At 59.6% G+C, this 13614-nt stretch overlaps 1 non-coding gene across 1 annotated transcript; it reads left to right on the top strand.

Moving 5' to 3' along the window:
• Nucleotides 1-10723: 10723 nt before the first annotated feature.
• LOC131866486 (5S ribosomal RNA) lies at nt 10724-10842 on the top strand. Its single transcript, XR_009365092.1, has one exon. It is a non-coding gene; the product is annotated as a 5S ribosomal RNA (ribosomal RNA).
• Nucleotides 10843-13614: the final 2772 nt, after the last annotated feature.

The following is a 13614-nucleotide window of genomic DNA, read 5'->3' on the forward strand; positions in this document are numbered from 1 at the left end:
AGAGGCTGCAGGGCCGCCTCGGAATGGTCCAAGCATCGGATGCGATTGGGACGACTACCAGTGCCAACCCCTTATCCCGCGATGCGTCCGATACACAGATAGTTCCAAGGCGGCCGAGGAGCCTCACCGCATATCAATCGGGGTGCGAGGCGAGGGATGGGGCGGGAAGGCCCCAACGGCTAGACGGAAGAGGCTTCAGGGCCACCTCGGAATGGTCCAAGCATCGGACGCGCTTGGGGCGACTGCCAGTGCCAACCCCTTATCCCGCGATGCGTCCGATACACAGATGGTTCCAAGGCGGCCGAGGAGCCTCACCGCATAGCAATCGGGGGTGCGAGGCGAGGGATGGGGCGGGAAGGCCCCAACGGCTAGACGGAAGAGGCTTCAGGGCCGCCTAGGAATGGTCCAAGCATCGGACACGCTTGGGGCGACTACCAGTGACAGCCCCCTATCCCGCGATGCGTCCGATACGAAGATGGTTCCAAGGCGGCCGAGGAGCCTCACCGCATAGCAATCGGGGTGCGAGGTGGGGGATGCGGCGAGATGGCCCCAACGGCTAGACGGAAGAGGCCACAGGGCCGCGTCGGAATAGTCCAAGCATCGGACGTGCTTGGGGCGACTACCAGTGACAACCCCTTATCCCGCGATGCGTCCGATACGAAGATAGTTCCAAGGCGGCCGAGGAGCCTCACCGCATAGCAATCGGGGTGCGAGGTGGGGGATGCGGCGAGATGGCCCCAACGGCTAGACGGAAGAGGCTGCAGGGCCGCCTCGGAATAGTCCAAGCATCGGACGCGCTTGGGGCCACTACCAGTGACAACCCCTTATCCCGCAATGCGTCCGATACGAAGATAGTTCCAAGGCGGCCGAAGAGCCTCACCGCATAGCAATCGGGGTGCGAGGTGGGGGATGCGGCGAGATGGCCCCAACGGCTAGACGGAAGAGGCCACAGGGCCGCCTCGGAATAGTCCAAGCATCGGACGCGCTTGGGGCGACTACCAGTGACAACCCCTTATCCCGCGATGCGTCCGATACGAAGATAGTTCCCAGGCGGCCGAGGAGCCTCACCGCATAGCAATCGGGGTGCGAGGCGAGGGATGCGGCGAGATGGCCCCAAAGGCTAGACGGAAGAGGCTGCAGGGCTGCCTCGGAATAGTCCAAGCATCGGACGCGCTTGGGGCGACTACCACTGCCAACCCCTTATCCCGCGATGCGTCCGATACACAGATAGTTCCGAGGCGGCCGAGGAGGTGGGGGATGCAGCGAGATGGCCCCAACGGCTAGACGGAAGAGGCTGCAGGGCCGCCTCGGAATAGTCCAAGCATCGGACGCGCTTGGGGCGACTACCAGTGACAACCCCTTATCCCGCGATGCGTCCGATACACAGATAGTTCCGAGGCGGCCAAGGAGCCTCACCGCATAGCAATCGTGGTGCGAGGTGGGGGATGCGGCGAGATGGCCCCAACGGCTAGACGGAAGAGGCTGCAGGGCCGCCTCGGAATGGTCCAAGCATCGGATGCGCTTGGGGCGACTACCACTGCCAACCCCTTATCCCGCGATGCGTCCGATACACAGATAGTTCCAAGGCGGCCGAGGAGCCTCACAGCATAGCAATCAGGGTGCGAGGCGAGGGATGCGGCGAGAAAGCCCCAACGGCTAGAGGGAAGAGGCTTCAGGTCCGCCTCGGAATGGTCCAAGCATCGGACGCGCTTGGGGCGACTACCAGTGACAACCCCTTATCCCGCGACGCGTCCGATACACAGATAGTTCCAAGGCGGCCGAGGAGCCTCACCGCATAGCAATCGGGGTGCGAGGCGAGGGATGCGGCGAGAAGGACCCAACGGCTACACGGAAGAGGCTTCGGGGCCGCCTCGGAATGGTCCAAGCATCGGACGCGCTTGGGGCGACTACCAGTGACAACCCCTTATCCCGCGACGCGTCCGATACACAGATAGTTCCAAGGCGGCCGAGGAGCCTCACCGCATAGCAATCGGGGTGCGAGGCGAGGGATGCGGCGAGAAGGACCCAACGGCTACACGGAAGAGGCTTCGGGGCCGCCTCGGAATGGTCCAAGCATCGGACGCGCTTGGGGCGACTACCAGTGACAACCCCTTATCCCGCGACGCGTCCGATACACAGATAGTTCCAAGGCGGCCGAGGAGCCTCACCGCATAGCAATCGGGGTGCGAGGCGAGGGATGCGGCGAGAAGGACCCAACGGCTAGACGGAAGAGGCTTCGGGTCCGCCTCGGAATGGTCCAAGCATCGGACGCGCTTGGGGCGACTACCAGTGACAACCCCTTATCCCGCGACGCGTCCGATACACAGATAGTTCCAAGGCGGCCGAGGAGCCTCACCGCATAGCAATCGGGGTGCGAGGCGAGGGATGCGGCGAGAAGGACCCAACGGCTAGACGGAAGAGGCTTCGGGTCCGCCTCGGAATGGTCCAAGCATCGGACGCGCTTGGGGCGACTACCAGTGACAACCCCTTATCCCGCGACGCGTCCGATACACAGATAGTTCCAAGGCGGCCGAGGAGCCTCACCGCATAGCAATCGGGGTGCGAGGCGAGGGATGCGGCGAGAAGGACCCAACGGCTAGACGGAAGAGGCTTCGGGTCCGCCTCGGAATGGTCCAAGCATCGGACGCGCTTGGGGCGACTACCAGTGACAACCCCTTATCCCGCGACGCGTCCGATACACAGATAGTTCCGAGGCGGCCGAGGAGCCTCACCGCATAGCAATCGGGGTGCGAGGCGAAGGATGCGGCGAGAAGGACCCAACGGCTAGACGGAAGAGGCTTCGGGTCCGCCTCGGAATGGTCTAAGCATCGGACGCGCTTGGGGCGACTACCAGTGACAACCCCTTATCCCGCGACGCGTCCGATACACAGATAGTTCCAAGGCGGCCGAGGAGCCTCACCGCATAGCAATCGGGGTGCGAGGCGAGGGATGCGGCGAGAAGGACCCAACGGCTAGACGGAAGAGGCTTCAGGGCCGCCTCGGAATGGTCCAAGCATCGGACGCGCTTGGGGCGACTACCAATGACAACCCCTTATCCCGCGACGCGTCCGATACACAGATAGTTCCGAGGCGGCCGAGGAGCCTCACCGCATAGCAATCGGGGTGCGAGGCGAGGGATGCGGCGAGAAGGACCCAACGGCTAGACGGAAGAGGCTTCAGGGCCGCCTCGGAATGGTCCAAGCATCGGACGCGCTTGGGGCGACTACCAGTGACAACCCCTTATCCCGCGACGCGTCCGATACACAGATAGTTCCGAGGCGGCCGAGGAGCCTCACCGCATAGCAATCGGGGTGCGAGGCGAGGGATGCGGCGAGAAGGACCCAACGGCTAGACGGAAGAGGCTTCAGGGCCGCCTCGGAATGGTCCAAGCATCGGACGCGCTTGGGGCGACTACCGTTGCCAACCCCTTATCCCGCGATGCGTCTGATACACAGATAGTTCCGAGGCGGCCGAGGAGCCTCACCGCATAGCAATCGGGTTGCGAGGCAGATTATTGGGAAGGGAACCCCCTGGGATGCGGCTCAAGCAGTGCCCAAAGGGACTGGAATGCGGAATCACATCGAGAGACCCAAATGCTATACGAGGGCTCAAATCGAATTATCGATTTGGCCACGACATGGACGCATCGGAACGACTACCTTTGCCGAACCACTCGCAATTGCATCCATACCGAAACCAATAGACATTTCCGTTAGAGCCCTCGCATAGCATTCGGGAATCTCGCATGCCCCTCTAAATCGACCAATGCTGGCGCTCAATGAAAATCCGAGCGCTACCACCGTTCGAGCGCCAGCATTGGTCGAGTTAGAGGGGCACGGGGGAGAATGCTCCAGTCAACACCTCCCCTATATAAGTTATTTGTCCGATTCTCGCACAACCGTAGTCTGCCTCGTCGAATCAAACAACGGTCCCAGATTCCGACTTCCGTTCCGTAGAGACCCAAAAGCTAGATGGAGGCTCGCAAGAAAGAGAGTCGGCGCATAGCAATCGGGTTTCTCGAACGTTTAGGGACCGAGCTCACTTGCGGATAGGGCAAAATCCGCCAAGCAACCCAAAAGCTAGACGGGGGCTCGAATCGAATCGCCTAGGCGGCCACAACAACGACGTGTTGGATCGACTACCAGTGCCAAACCATTCAGCAAGACTAGTCTGTGTCGAGGCCGGATAGAGATTCTCAGAGAGCGCTCGCATAGCATTTAGGAGACCTGCCGCGTCCCTCACACTCGACAAATGGTGGTGCACGTTTATAAATCCGAGCGATCCCAACCCTTTCAAGCACCAACATCGGTCGAGATAGAGGGGCACGGAGGGGGCTGCGTGAGACAACACAGTCCCCTATATAAGTTATTTGTCCGATTCTCACACATCCGAAGAATGGTCATCAAATCGGACAACAGCCCAAACTTCCGACTTCCGTCCCAGAAAGCCCAAGAGCTATCTAAAACGTTCATGGCCGGAACTCGATCGCGGCTATACCAGTCCGCCAAGCAACCCAAAAGCTAGACTGGAGCTCTAGTCGAATCACCTCTGTGGCCATTGCAAGGACGTGTTGGAGCGACTACCATTGCCGAACCATTCCGCAGGTCGAGTCCATACCAAGGCCGCATAGAGATTCACGATGAGCTCCTGCATAGCAATCAGGAGACTTGCCGTGTCCATCACAATCGATAAATCCTGGTGCAAGATTTTTGCATCCGAGCGCTCCAACCAGTCGAGCACCAGCATCAATCGACATAAACGGGCACGGGGGGAGGATGCTCGAGAACACTACCTCCCCTATATAAGTTATTTGTCCGATTCTCAAGCAGCCGAAGTCTGGTCATCGAATCGGGTCAAAGACCACAACTTCCGACTTTACCCACAATGCAAGTCATCGAATCGAACATCGGCCCCCGAGTCGGACTCCATGCGTATGTCAGGTCATCGGACCCAAATTCCGCCTTCCTGCGCATGGCGGGCCATCAATATCAACTCGGTCATCGGACCCAAACTCCGCCTTTTTGCGTATGGCACGCCTTCAAATCGGTCATCGGACCCAAATTCCGCCTTCCTGTGCATGGCGGGCCATCAACATCAACTCGGTCATCGGACCCAAATTCCGCCTTTCTGCGCATGGCACGCCATCAACTCGGTCATCGGACCCAAATTCCGCCTTCCTGCGCATGGCAGGTCATCGGACACAAATTCAGACCTCGCCAATATGCCTACGTATCGAATCGGTCATCGGACCCAACTTCCGACTTCATCCATACTGTAGGGTCTTTGAGGTTGGCGCGGTGCGCTCAACCCAGGGAGTCGACCCATCGAAGCATACACCTCCCCTATATAAGCTATTTGTCCGATTCCCACACCTGTGTAGTTTGCACCTCTGACCAGGACATCGACCCCAACTTCCGAACTCGACTGCAACGACGGCACCAGCGCCTTGGTGCGCACCTTGCGACGCACAGTCCCAACATTCGCCTTCCTGCACATGGCAGGTCATCGGACCCAAATTCCGACCTCGCGAGTATGCCTACATATCGAATCGGTCATCGGACCCAACTTCCGACTTCATCCATACCGTAGGGTCTTTGAGGTTGGCGCGGTGCGCTCAACCCGGGGAGTCGACCCAACGAAGCATACACCTCCCCTATATAAGCTATTTGTCCGATTCCCACACCTGTGTAGTTTGCACCTCCGATCAAGACATCGACCCCAACTTCCGAACTCGCCTCCAACGACCGAACCAGCGCCTTGGTGCGCACCTTGCAACGCACAGTGCCAACATTCGCCTTCCTGCACGTGGCAGGTCATCGGACCCAAATTCCGACCTCGCGAGTATGCCTACATATCGAATCGGTCATCGGACCCAACTTCCGACTTCATCCATACCGTAGGGTCTTTGAGGTTGGCGCGGTGCGCTCAACCCGGGGAGTCGACCCAACGAAGCATACACCTCCCCTATATAAGCTATTTGTCCGATTCCCACACCTGTGTAGCTTGCACCTCCGATCAGGACATCGACCCCAACTTCCGAACTCGACTAAAAAGACCGCACCAGCGCCTTGGTGTGCACCTTGCAACGCACAGTGTCAACATTCGCCTTCCTGCACATGGCAGGTCATCGGACCCAAATTCCGACCTCATGAGCATACCTACTAATCGAATTGGTCATCGGACCCAACTTCCGACTTCATCCATACCGTAGGGTCTTTGAGGTTGGCGCGGTGCGCTCAACCTGGGGAGTCGACCCATCGAAGCATACACCTCCCCTATATAAGCTATTTGTCCGATTCCGACACCTGTGTAGTTTGCACCTCCGCTCAGGACATCGACCCCAACTTCCGAACTCGCCTGCAACGACCGAACCAGCGCCTTGGTGCGCACCAAAAGTGCGCACTTTTGGAGGGCACTTTTGTGCGCTCCAAAGGTGCGCACTTTTGGAGGGCACTTTTCTGCGCTCCAAAGGTGCGCACTTTTGGAGGGCACTTTTTGGAGGGCACTTTTCTGCGCTCCAAAGGTGCGCACTTTTGGAGGGCACTTTTTGGAGGGCACTTTTCTGCGCTCCAAAGGTGCGCACTTTTGGAGGGCACTTTTTGGAGGGCACTTTTCTGCGCTCCAAAGGTGCGCACTTTTGGAGGGCACTTTTTGGAGGGCACTTTTCTGCGCTCCAAAGGTGCGCACTTTTGGAGGGCACTTTTTGGAGGGCACTTTTCTGCGCTCCAAAGGTGCGCACTTTTGGAGGGCACTTTTTGGAGGGCACTTTTCTGCGCTCCAAAGGTGCGCACTTTTGGAGGGCACTTTTTGGAGGGCACTTTTCTGCGCTCCAAAGGTGCGCACTTTTGGAGGGCACTTTTTGGAGGGCACTTTTCTGCGCTCCAAAGGTGCGCACTTTTGGAGGGCACTTTTTGGAGGGCACTTTTCTGCGCTCCAAAGGTGCGCACTTTTGGAGGGCACTTTTGTGCACTCCAAAGGTGCGCACTTTTGGAGGGCACTTTTCCTGTGCTCCAAAGGTGCACACCTAGGTGAGCACCTTCGACCACACCTTGTAGCACACCAAACTCTGACTTTCGACTTCATCCGCAATGCAGGGTCTTTGAGGTTGGCGCAATGCGCACAACCAGGGGAGTCGACCCATCAAACCCAACACCTCCCCTATATAAGCTATTTGTCTGATTCTCATACATGCGTAGCCTGCAGGAGCAATTAGGACATCGACCCCAACTTTCGGCTTCTAAACGAAAACAAGGTCTTTGAGGTTGGTGTAATGCGAACAACTAGGGGAGTCAACCCATCAAACCCAACACCTCCCCTATATAAGCTATTTGTCTGATTCTCATACATGTGTAGTCTACAGGAGCAATTAGGACATCGACCCCAACTTTTGACTTCTTAACGAAAACAAGGTCTTTGAGGTTGACGTAATGCGCACAACCAGGGGAGTCGACCCATCAAACCCAACACCTCCCCTATATAAGCTATTTGTCCGATTCTCATACATGTGTAGCCTGCAGGAGCCATTAGGACATTGACCCCAACTTTTGACTTCTTAACGAAAACAAGGTCTTTGAGGTTGGCGTAATGCGCACAACCAAGGGAGTTGACCCATCAAACCCAACACCTCCCCTATATAAGCTATTTGTCTGATTCTCATACATGTGTAGCCTGCAACAACGATTAGGACATCCACCCCAACTTCTGAATTCGTCTGCGTTGACCGCACCAAAGGTGCACGCCTTGGTGCTCACCAAAATCCGACTTCCGACTTCTTCTGCTATGCGGGGTCTTTGAGGTTGGCGCAGTGCGCACAACCAGGGGAGTCAACCCACCGAATGCAACACCTCCCCTATATAAGCTATTTGTCTGATTCTCATACATGCGTAGACTGCAGCAATGATTAGGACATCCACCCCAACTTTTGACTTCTTAAACAAGACAGGGTCTTTGAAGTTGGTGCAGTGCACACAACCAGGGGAGTCGACCCATCAAACGCAACACCTCCCCTATATAAAGCTATTTGTCCGATTCTCATACGTGTAGTCTGCAGCAGCGATTAGGACATCGACCCCAACTTCCGAATTCGTTTGCATTGACCGCACCAAAGGTGCACGCCTTGGTGTGCACCCTGGAGTGCACTTTGGTGCTCACCTCGGTGCACACTTTGGTGTGCACCTCGGTGTGCACCAAAGGTGCGCACCTTGGAGCGCACCAAAGGTGTACACTTTGGAGCGCACCACATAGGGTCTTTGAGAGGTTGGCGCAGTGCGCACACCAAGGTGGGTGTTGAGGTGCGTGCCGAGGTGGGTGGGTGCTAGGGTGCGCTCCATGGTGGGTGCCAGGGTGGGTGCGTGCTAGGGTGGATTCCAAAGAGGGTCATAGGGTGGGTGCCAAGGTGGGTTGGTGATATAGTGGGTTCAAAGGTGGGTACTAGGGTGGGTTCCAAGGTGGGTCACAAGTTGGGTGCCAGGATGCGTGGGTGTTAGGTTGGGTGCCAAGGTGGGCTCCTGCGTGGGTGGGTGCTAGGGTGGGTTTCAAGGTGGACGCGAGGGCGGGTGCCAAGGTGGGTAACAAGTTGGGTGTTAGGATGGGTGAGTGCTAGAGTGGGTGCCAAGGTGGGTGGGTGCTAAGGTGGATGCCAAGGTGGTTCACAGGGTGGGTGGGTTCTAGGGTGAGTTCCAAGGTGGGTCACAGGTTCAGTGCTAGGGTGGGTGTCAAGGCGGGTGTCGAGGTGCCTGGGTGCTAGGGTGTGGATGCCAATGTGGGTCATAGGGTGGGTACTAGGGTGGGCTGCAATGTGGGTGCCAAGGTGGGTAACATGCTCGGTGGGTTCTAAATTGGGTGCCAGGGTGGGTGTGCACCCACCTTGCCCGAGGTGGGTGCCAAGGTGCCAGTGTGGGTGGGTGCTAAGGTGGATGCCAAGGTGGGTGAGAAGGTGGGTGATAGGTTGAGTGGTAGGATGGGTGGGTGCCAAGATGGGTCACAGGGTGGGTGCAAGGGTGGGTAGGTGCTAGGGTTGGTGTCAGGGTGGGTGGGTGCTAGGTTGGGTTCCAAGGTGGGTGCGAGGGTGAGTGTCAAGGTGGGTCACAGGTTAGGTGCTAGGATGGGTGAGTGCTAGGGTGCAAAGGTGCCAGGGTGGGTGCTAGGATGGGTCGATGCTAGGGTGAGTGGCAAGGTGGGTCCACAAGTGTCAAGGTGGGTGCCGAGGTGGGTGCCAAGTCGGCGACTGCTATGGTGGATGCCAAGGTGGGTCACGGGGTGGGTGCCAAGTTGCTAGGTTGGGTTCCAAGGTGGGTGCCAACGTGGGTGCTAGGGTGCGTGGGTTAAAGGGTGTGTCACAACGTGGGTGCCAGGATGGGTGCGCACCCACACTGGCCAAGACGGGTGCGGGTGCAAGGTTGGGTTCCAAGCCCGGTCACAGGCTGGGTGCTAGGATGGGTGGGTGCCAAGGTGGGCACCAGGGTGGGTGCACCCACCCTGGCCAAGGTGGGTCACGGGGTGGGTCCTAGGGTGGGTAACGGGGTGGGTACTAAGGTGCGTGCCAAGGTGGGTCATAGGGTGGGTGCCAAGGTGGGCACCAGGGTGGGTGTGCACCAACCCTAGCCAGGGTAGGTCACGGGGTGGTTGTCGGGGTGGGCGTCAAGGAGCCAAGGTGGGTGGCAAGTAGCCAAGTTGCGTGCCAAGGTGGGTGTCGGGGTGGGTGCCAAGGATCCAAGGTGGGTGCCAAGGAACCAAGGTGGGTGTCTGGGTGGGTGCCGAGGTGGGAGCCAGGGTGGGTCCCAAGGTGAGTGCAAAGGTGGGTGCCAGGGTCAAGGTGAGTGCCAATGTGGGTTCCAAGGTGCCAGGGTCAGGGTGAGTGCCAATGTGGGTTCAAAGGTGCTAAGTTGGGTGCGAGGTTGGGTGCGAGGGTGGGTGGGTGCCAAGGTGTGCTAGGTGGAAGCCCGGGTGGGTCGGCATCCCATGGGTGTCGAGTTGGGTGCCTGATGGGTGCTTCTTGTCAAGTTTTAGTCGTCGGGACTCATTTCGAGCCTTAGAGGTCGTTTCTTGTCCGGTTGCCCTGTCTTCGACCTGGGAACCCAATTTTGGTCCTCGGGTCCCATTTTTTTTTGTCTCGCATCCCACTTTTGGCCTGTGGCCTTTTCGGGGTCGATTCTCGTTTTGGGCATCAGAGCATGTTTCTTCTCCTAAAACCCAATATTTGTTTATTAAGTCTCGGAACACATTTTTGTTCTCGTGGACCCATCATGGGTCTTGGAACGCATTTGTGGTCCTTGGGTCCCATTTTGCATCCCGAAACTTGTGTTTTGGTGCTTGATCCCTATTTTGGGTGCCCACCTTGCACCAAGTGCGCACCCGGGGCAAACCGAGCGCCTTGGTGCACCGGGGCAAGATCGAGCGTGCACCCGAGGCGCCCCGAACATGCACCAAGGTGCACTCGGCCCACATGTGAGCGCAGGTCGTTGCGCCCGAGGTGGTGTGTGGGCACCGCGTTGCAGACGGGACACTGCACGCACACGACGCCCCCTCCAGGTGCACGCACGTAGGCCGGGCCGGGTGCACACCCGACGCCCTAGCAAGGTGCGCGCACCCGGGCAGGGCTCACACTTGGCGAACGGGGCGCACTTCGCGAGGGAGGGTGTGCACCTCGACGGGGGTGGGTGGCCGGGGTGGATTCGCACGTGGGTCGCGGTTTGCTAAGTACACACTGCGACAAGCTCATAACGGGTGCGATCATACCAGCGTTAGTGCACCGGATCCCATCAGAACTCCGCAGTTAAGCGCGCTTGGGCCGGAGTAGTACTGGGATGGGTGACCTCCCGGGAAGTCCCGGTGTTGCACCCTTTTTTAGTTTTTCGCCGGGCGTCGCAATGCTATTTGAATAAACCTTTTGCCCGTTTGCGTTCTCGTCGGGGCCGGGCCGGGCCGGGGTGCGCTGCCCGCACTACCGCGCGCGCGGGGGCGACACCGAGCGCGCACCCGAGGCGCCCCGAGCACACAGGCCACGGTGCAACCCGGGCGTTGTGCGCGCACCCCGGTGCGCCCGAGGTGCTGCGCGCGCACCCAGGTGAAATCGGTGTGCACCTCGGCCAGTGCGCGCTCGGTCGAGTCGCGCACGTTGGCCAAGGTGCACGGTGATGTTTCTTACTCTAAGGTTCCGCACCAGACGCCCGGGACAGGTGAGCGAAGCTGGGCGGGGCCGGGTGCGCGGCCGGGGCAGGTGCACGCAGCTGGAGAGAGCTTTGGAGCACACTTCGGAGCGCACCAATGATGCGCTCCATTCAAAAGTTTCCTGAAAAGGCAAAAAAAGTTGAGATTATAGAATTTCCCACTTGAGAGATTGTAAAAAAAAAAAATTTAAAATGAAGGAAACGCGGGTGCCAAGGTGTGCGCAGCCCAGCCAAGGTGTGCGCACCAAGGCGCCCACCCTGGCGAAGGTGCACGCAAGGTGCGCACCCGAGGCAAACCGGACAATTAACCCAACTTTCGACTTCGCGCGCACCTTGGAGCGCACTTCGGAGCGCTCCTTGGTGCGCACCAATCTTGGGCACCTCGGAGTGCACCATGGCGCCCACCAAGGTGCGCACCCGGGGCAAACCGAGCTCCGACTTCGTGCGCACCTTGGAGCGCACGAAAGGTGCGCACCATGGCGCCCACCAAGGTGCGCAGCCCAGCCAAGGCGTGCGCATCAAGGTGCGCACCCTGGCGAAGGTGCGCACCCGGGGCAAACCGAGCTCCGACTTCGTGCGCACCTTGGAGCGCACAAAAGGTGCGCAACCCAGCCAAGGTGTGCGCACCCCGGTCAAACCGAGCTCCGAATCGTGCGCACCAGAGGTGCACGCCATCGTGCGCACCTTGGAGCACACTTCGGAGCCCTCCTTGGTGCGCGCCGATGTTGCGCACCTCGGAGCGCACCCGGGGAAAACAATGCAATTAACCCGACTTTCGACTTCGTGGGCACCTCGGAGCGCTCTCGGGTTCGCACCTCGGAGCACACCGAGGTGCGCACCTTTGATGCGCTGCCTTCACCAATTTCCAGAAAAGGCAAGAAAACATTGAGAAGGTGTGCGCACCGAGGTGCCCACCCTGGCGAAGGTGCACGCGAGGTGCGCACCCGGGGCAAACCGGGCTCCGACTTCGTGCACGCCGCACCTTGGAGCACACTTCGGAGCGCTCCTTGGTGCGCACCAGGGCGCGCAACCCAGCCGAGGTGCCCACCCCGGCGAAGGTGCACGCGAGGTGCGCACCCGGGGCAAACCGGGCTCCGACTTCGTGCACGCCATGGTGCCCACCGCGGCGAAGGTGCACGCGAGGTGCGCACCCGGGGCAAACCGGGCTCCGACTTCGTGCACGCCGCACCTTGGAGCACACTTCGGAGCGCTCCTTGGTGCGCACCATGGTGCCCACCAGGGCGCGCAACCCCGCCGAAGGTGCACGCGAGGTGCGCACCCGGGGCAAACCGGGCTCCGACTTCGTGCACGCCGCACCTTGGAGCACACTTCGGAGCGCTCCTTGGTGCGCACCATGGTGCCCACCAGGGCGCGCAACCCCGCCGAAGGTGCACGCGAGGTACGCACCCGGGGCAAACCGGGCTCCGACTTCGTGCACGCCATGGTGCGCACCGCGGCGAAGGTGCGCACCCGGGGCAAACCGGGCTCCGACTTCGTGCACGCCGCACCTTGGAGCACACTTCGGAGCGCTCCTTGGTGCGCACCAGGGCGCGCAACCCAGCCGAGGTGCCCACCCCGGCGAAGGTGCACGCGAGGTGCGTACCCGGGGCAAACCGGGCTCCGACTTCGTGCACGCCGCACCTTGGAGCACACTTCGGAGCGCTCCTTGGTGCGCACCATGGTGCCCACCAGGCCGCGCAACCCAGCCAAGGTGTGCGCACCAAGGTGCACGCGAGGTGCGCACCCGGGGCAAACCGGGGTCCGACTTCGTGCACGCCGCACCTTGGAGCACACATCGGGGCGCTCCCGGGTTCGCACCGGCGTTGCGCACCGTGGTGGGCACCTCGGAGCACACCAAGGTGGGCAGCGAGGTGCGCACCTTTGATGCGATGCCTTCACTAATTTCCATAAAAGGCAAAAAAAAAACGAGATTTTAAAATTTCCGTTTTGAAAGATAGTGAGAAAAAGGGAATGCTGGTGCCATCTTGAGCCCGCCCTGGTGCGCAGCCCAGCCAAGGTGTGCGCACCAAGGTGCCCACCCTGGCGAAGGTGCGCGCCCGGGCAATTAACCCAACTTCCAACTTCGCGCGCGCCAGGGTGGGAGCGCACCCAACAACCGGGCCTGGGAAGAGCCAATGCGAGAAACCCCACCAAACGCTCTGACAAAAAAAGAGGGGGCGCTCCAGTAACCCCGCTTCGGAGCGCACCCTGGGCAAACCCAGCCAAGGTGCCCACCCCGGCCAAGGTGCAGGCGAGGTGCGCACCCGGGGCAAACCGGGCTCCGACAACGTGCACGCCGCACCTTGGAGCACACTTCGTAGCGCTCCCGGGTGCGCACCTCAGAGCACACCAAGGTGGGCAGCGAGGTGCGCACCTTTGATGCGCTGCCTTCACTAATTTCCAGAAAAGGCAAAAAAAAAAGGAGATTTTAAAATTTCCGTTTTGA

Source organism: Cryptomeria japonica, unplaced genomic scaffold (assembly GCF_030272615.1).
Source record: "Cryptomeria japonica unplaced genomic scaffold, Sugi_1.0 HiC_scaffold_148, whole genome shotgun sequence".
Taxonomy (NCBI): domain Eukaryota; kingdom Viridiplantae; phylum Streptophyta; class Pinopsida; order Cupressales; family Cupressaceae; genus Cryptomeria; species Cryptomeria japonica.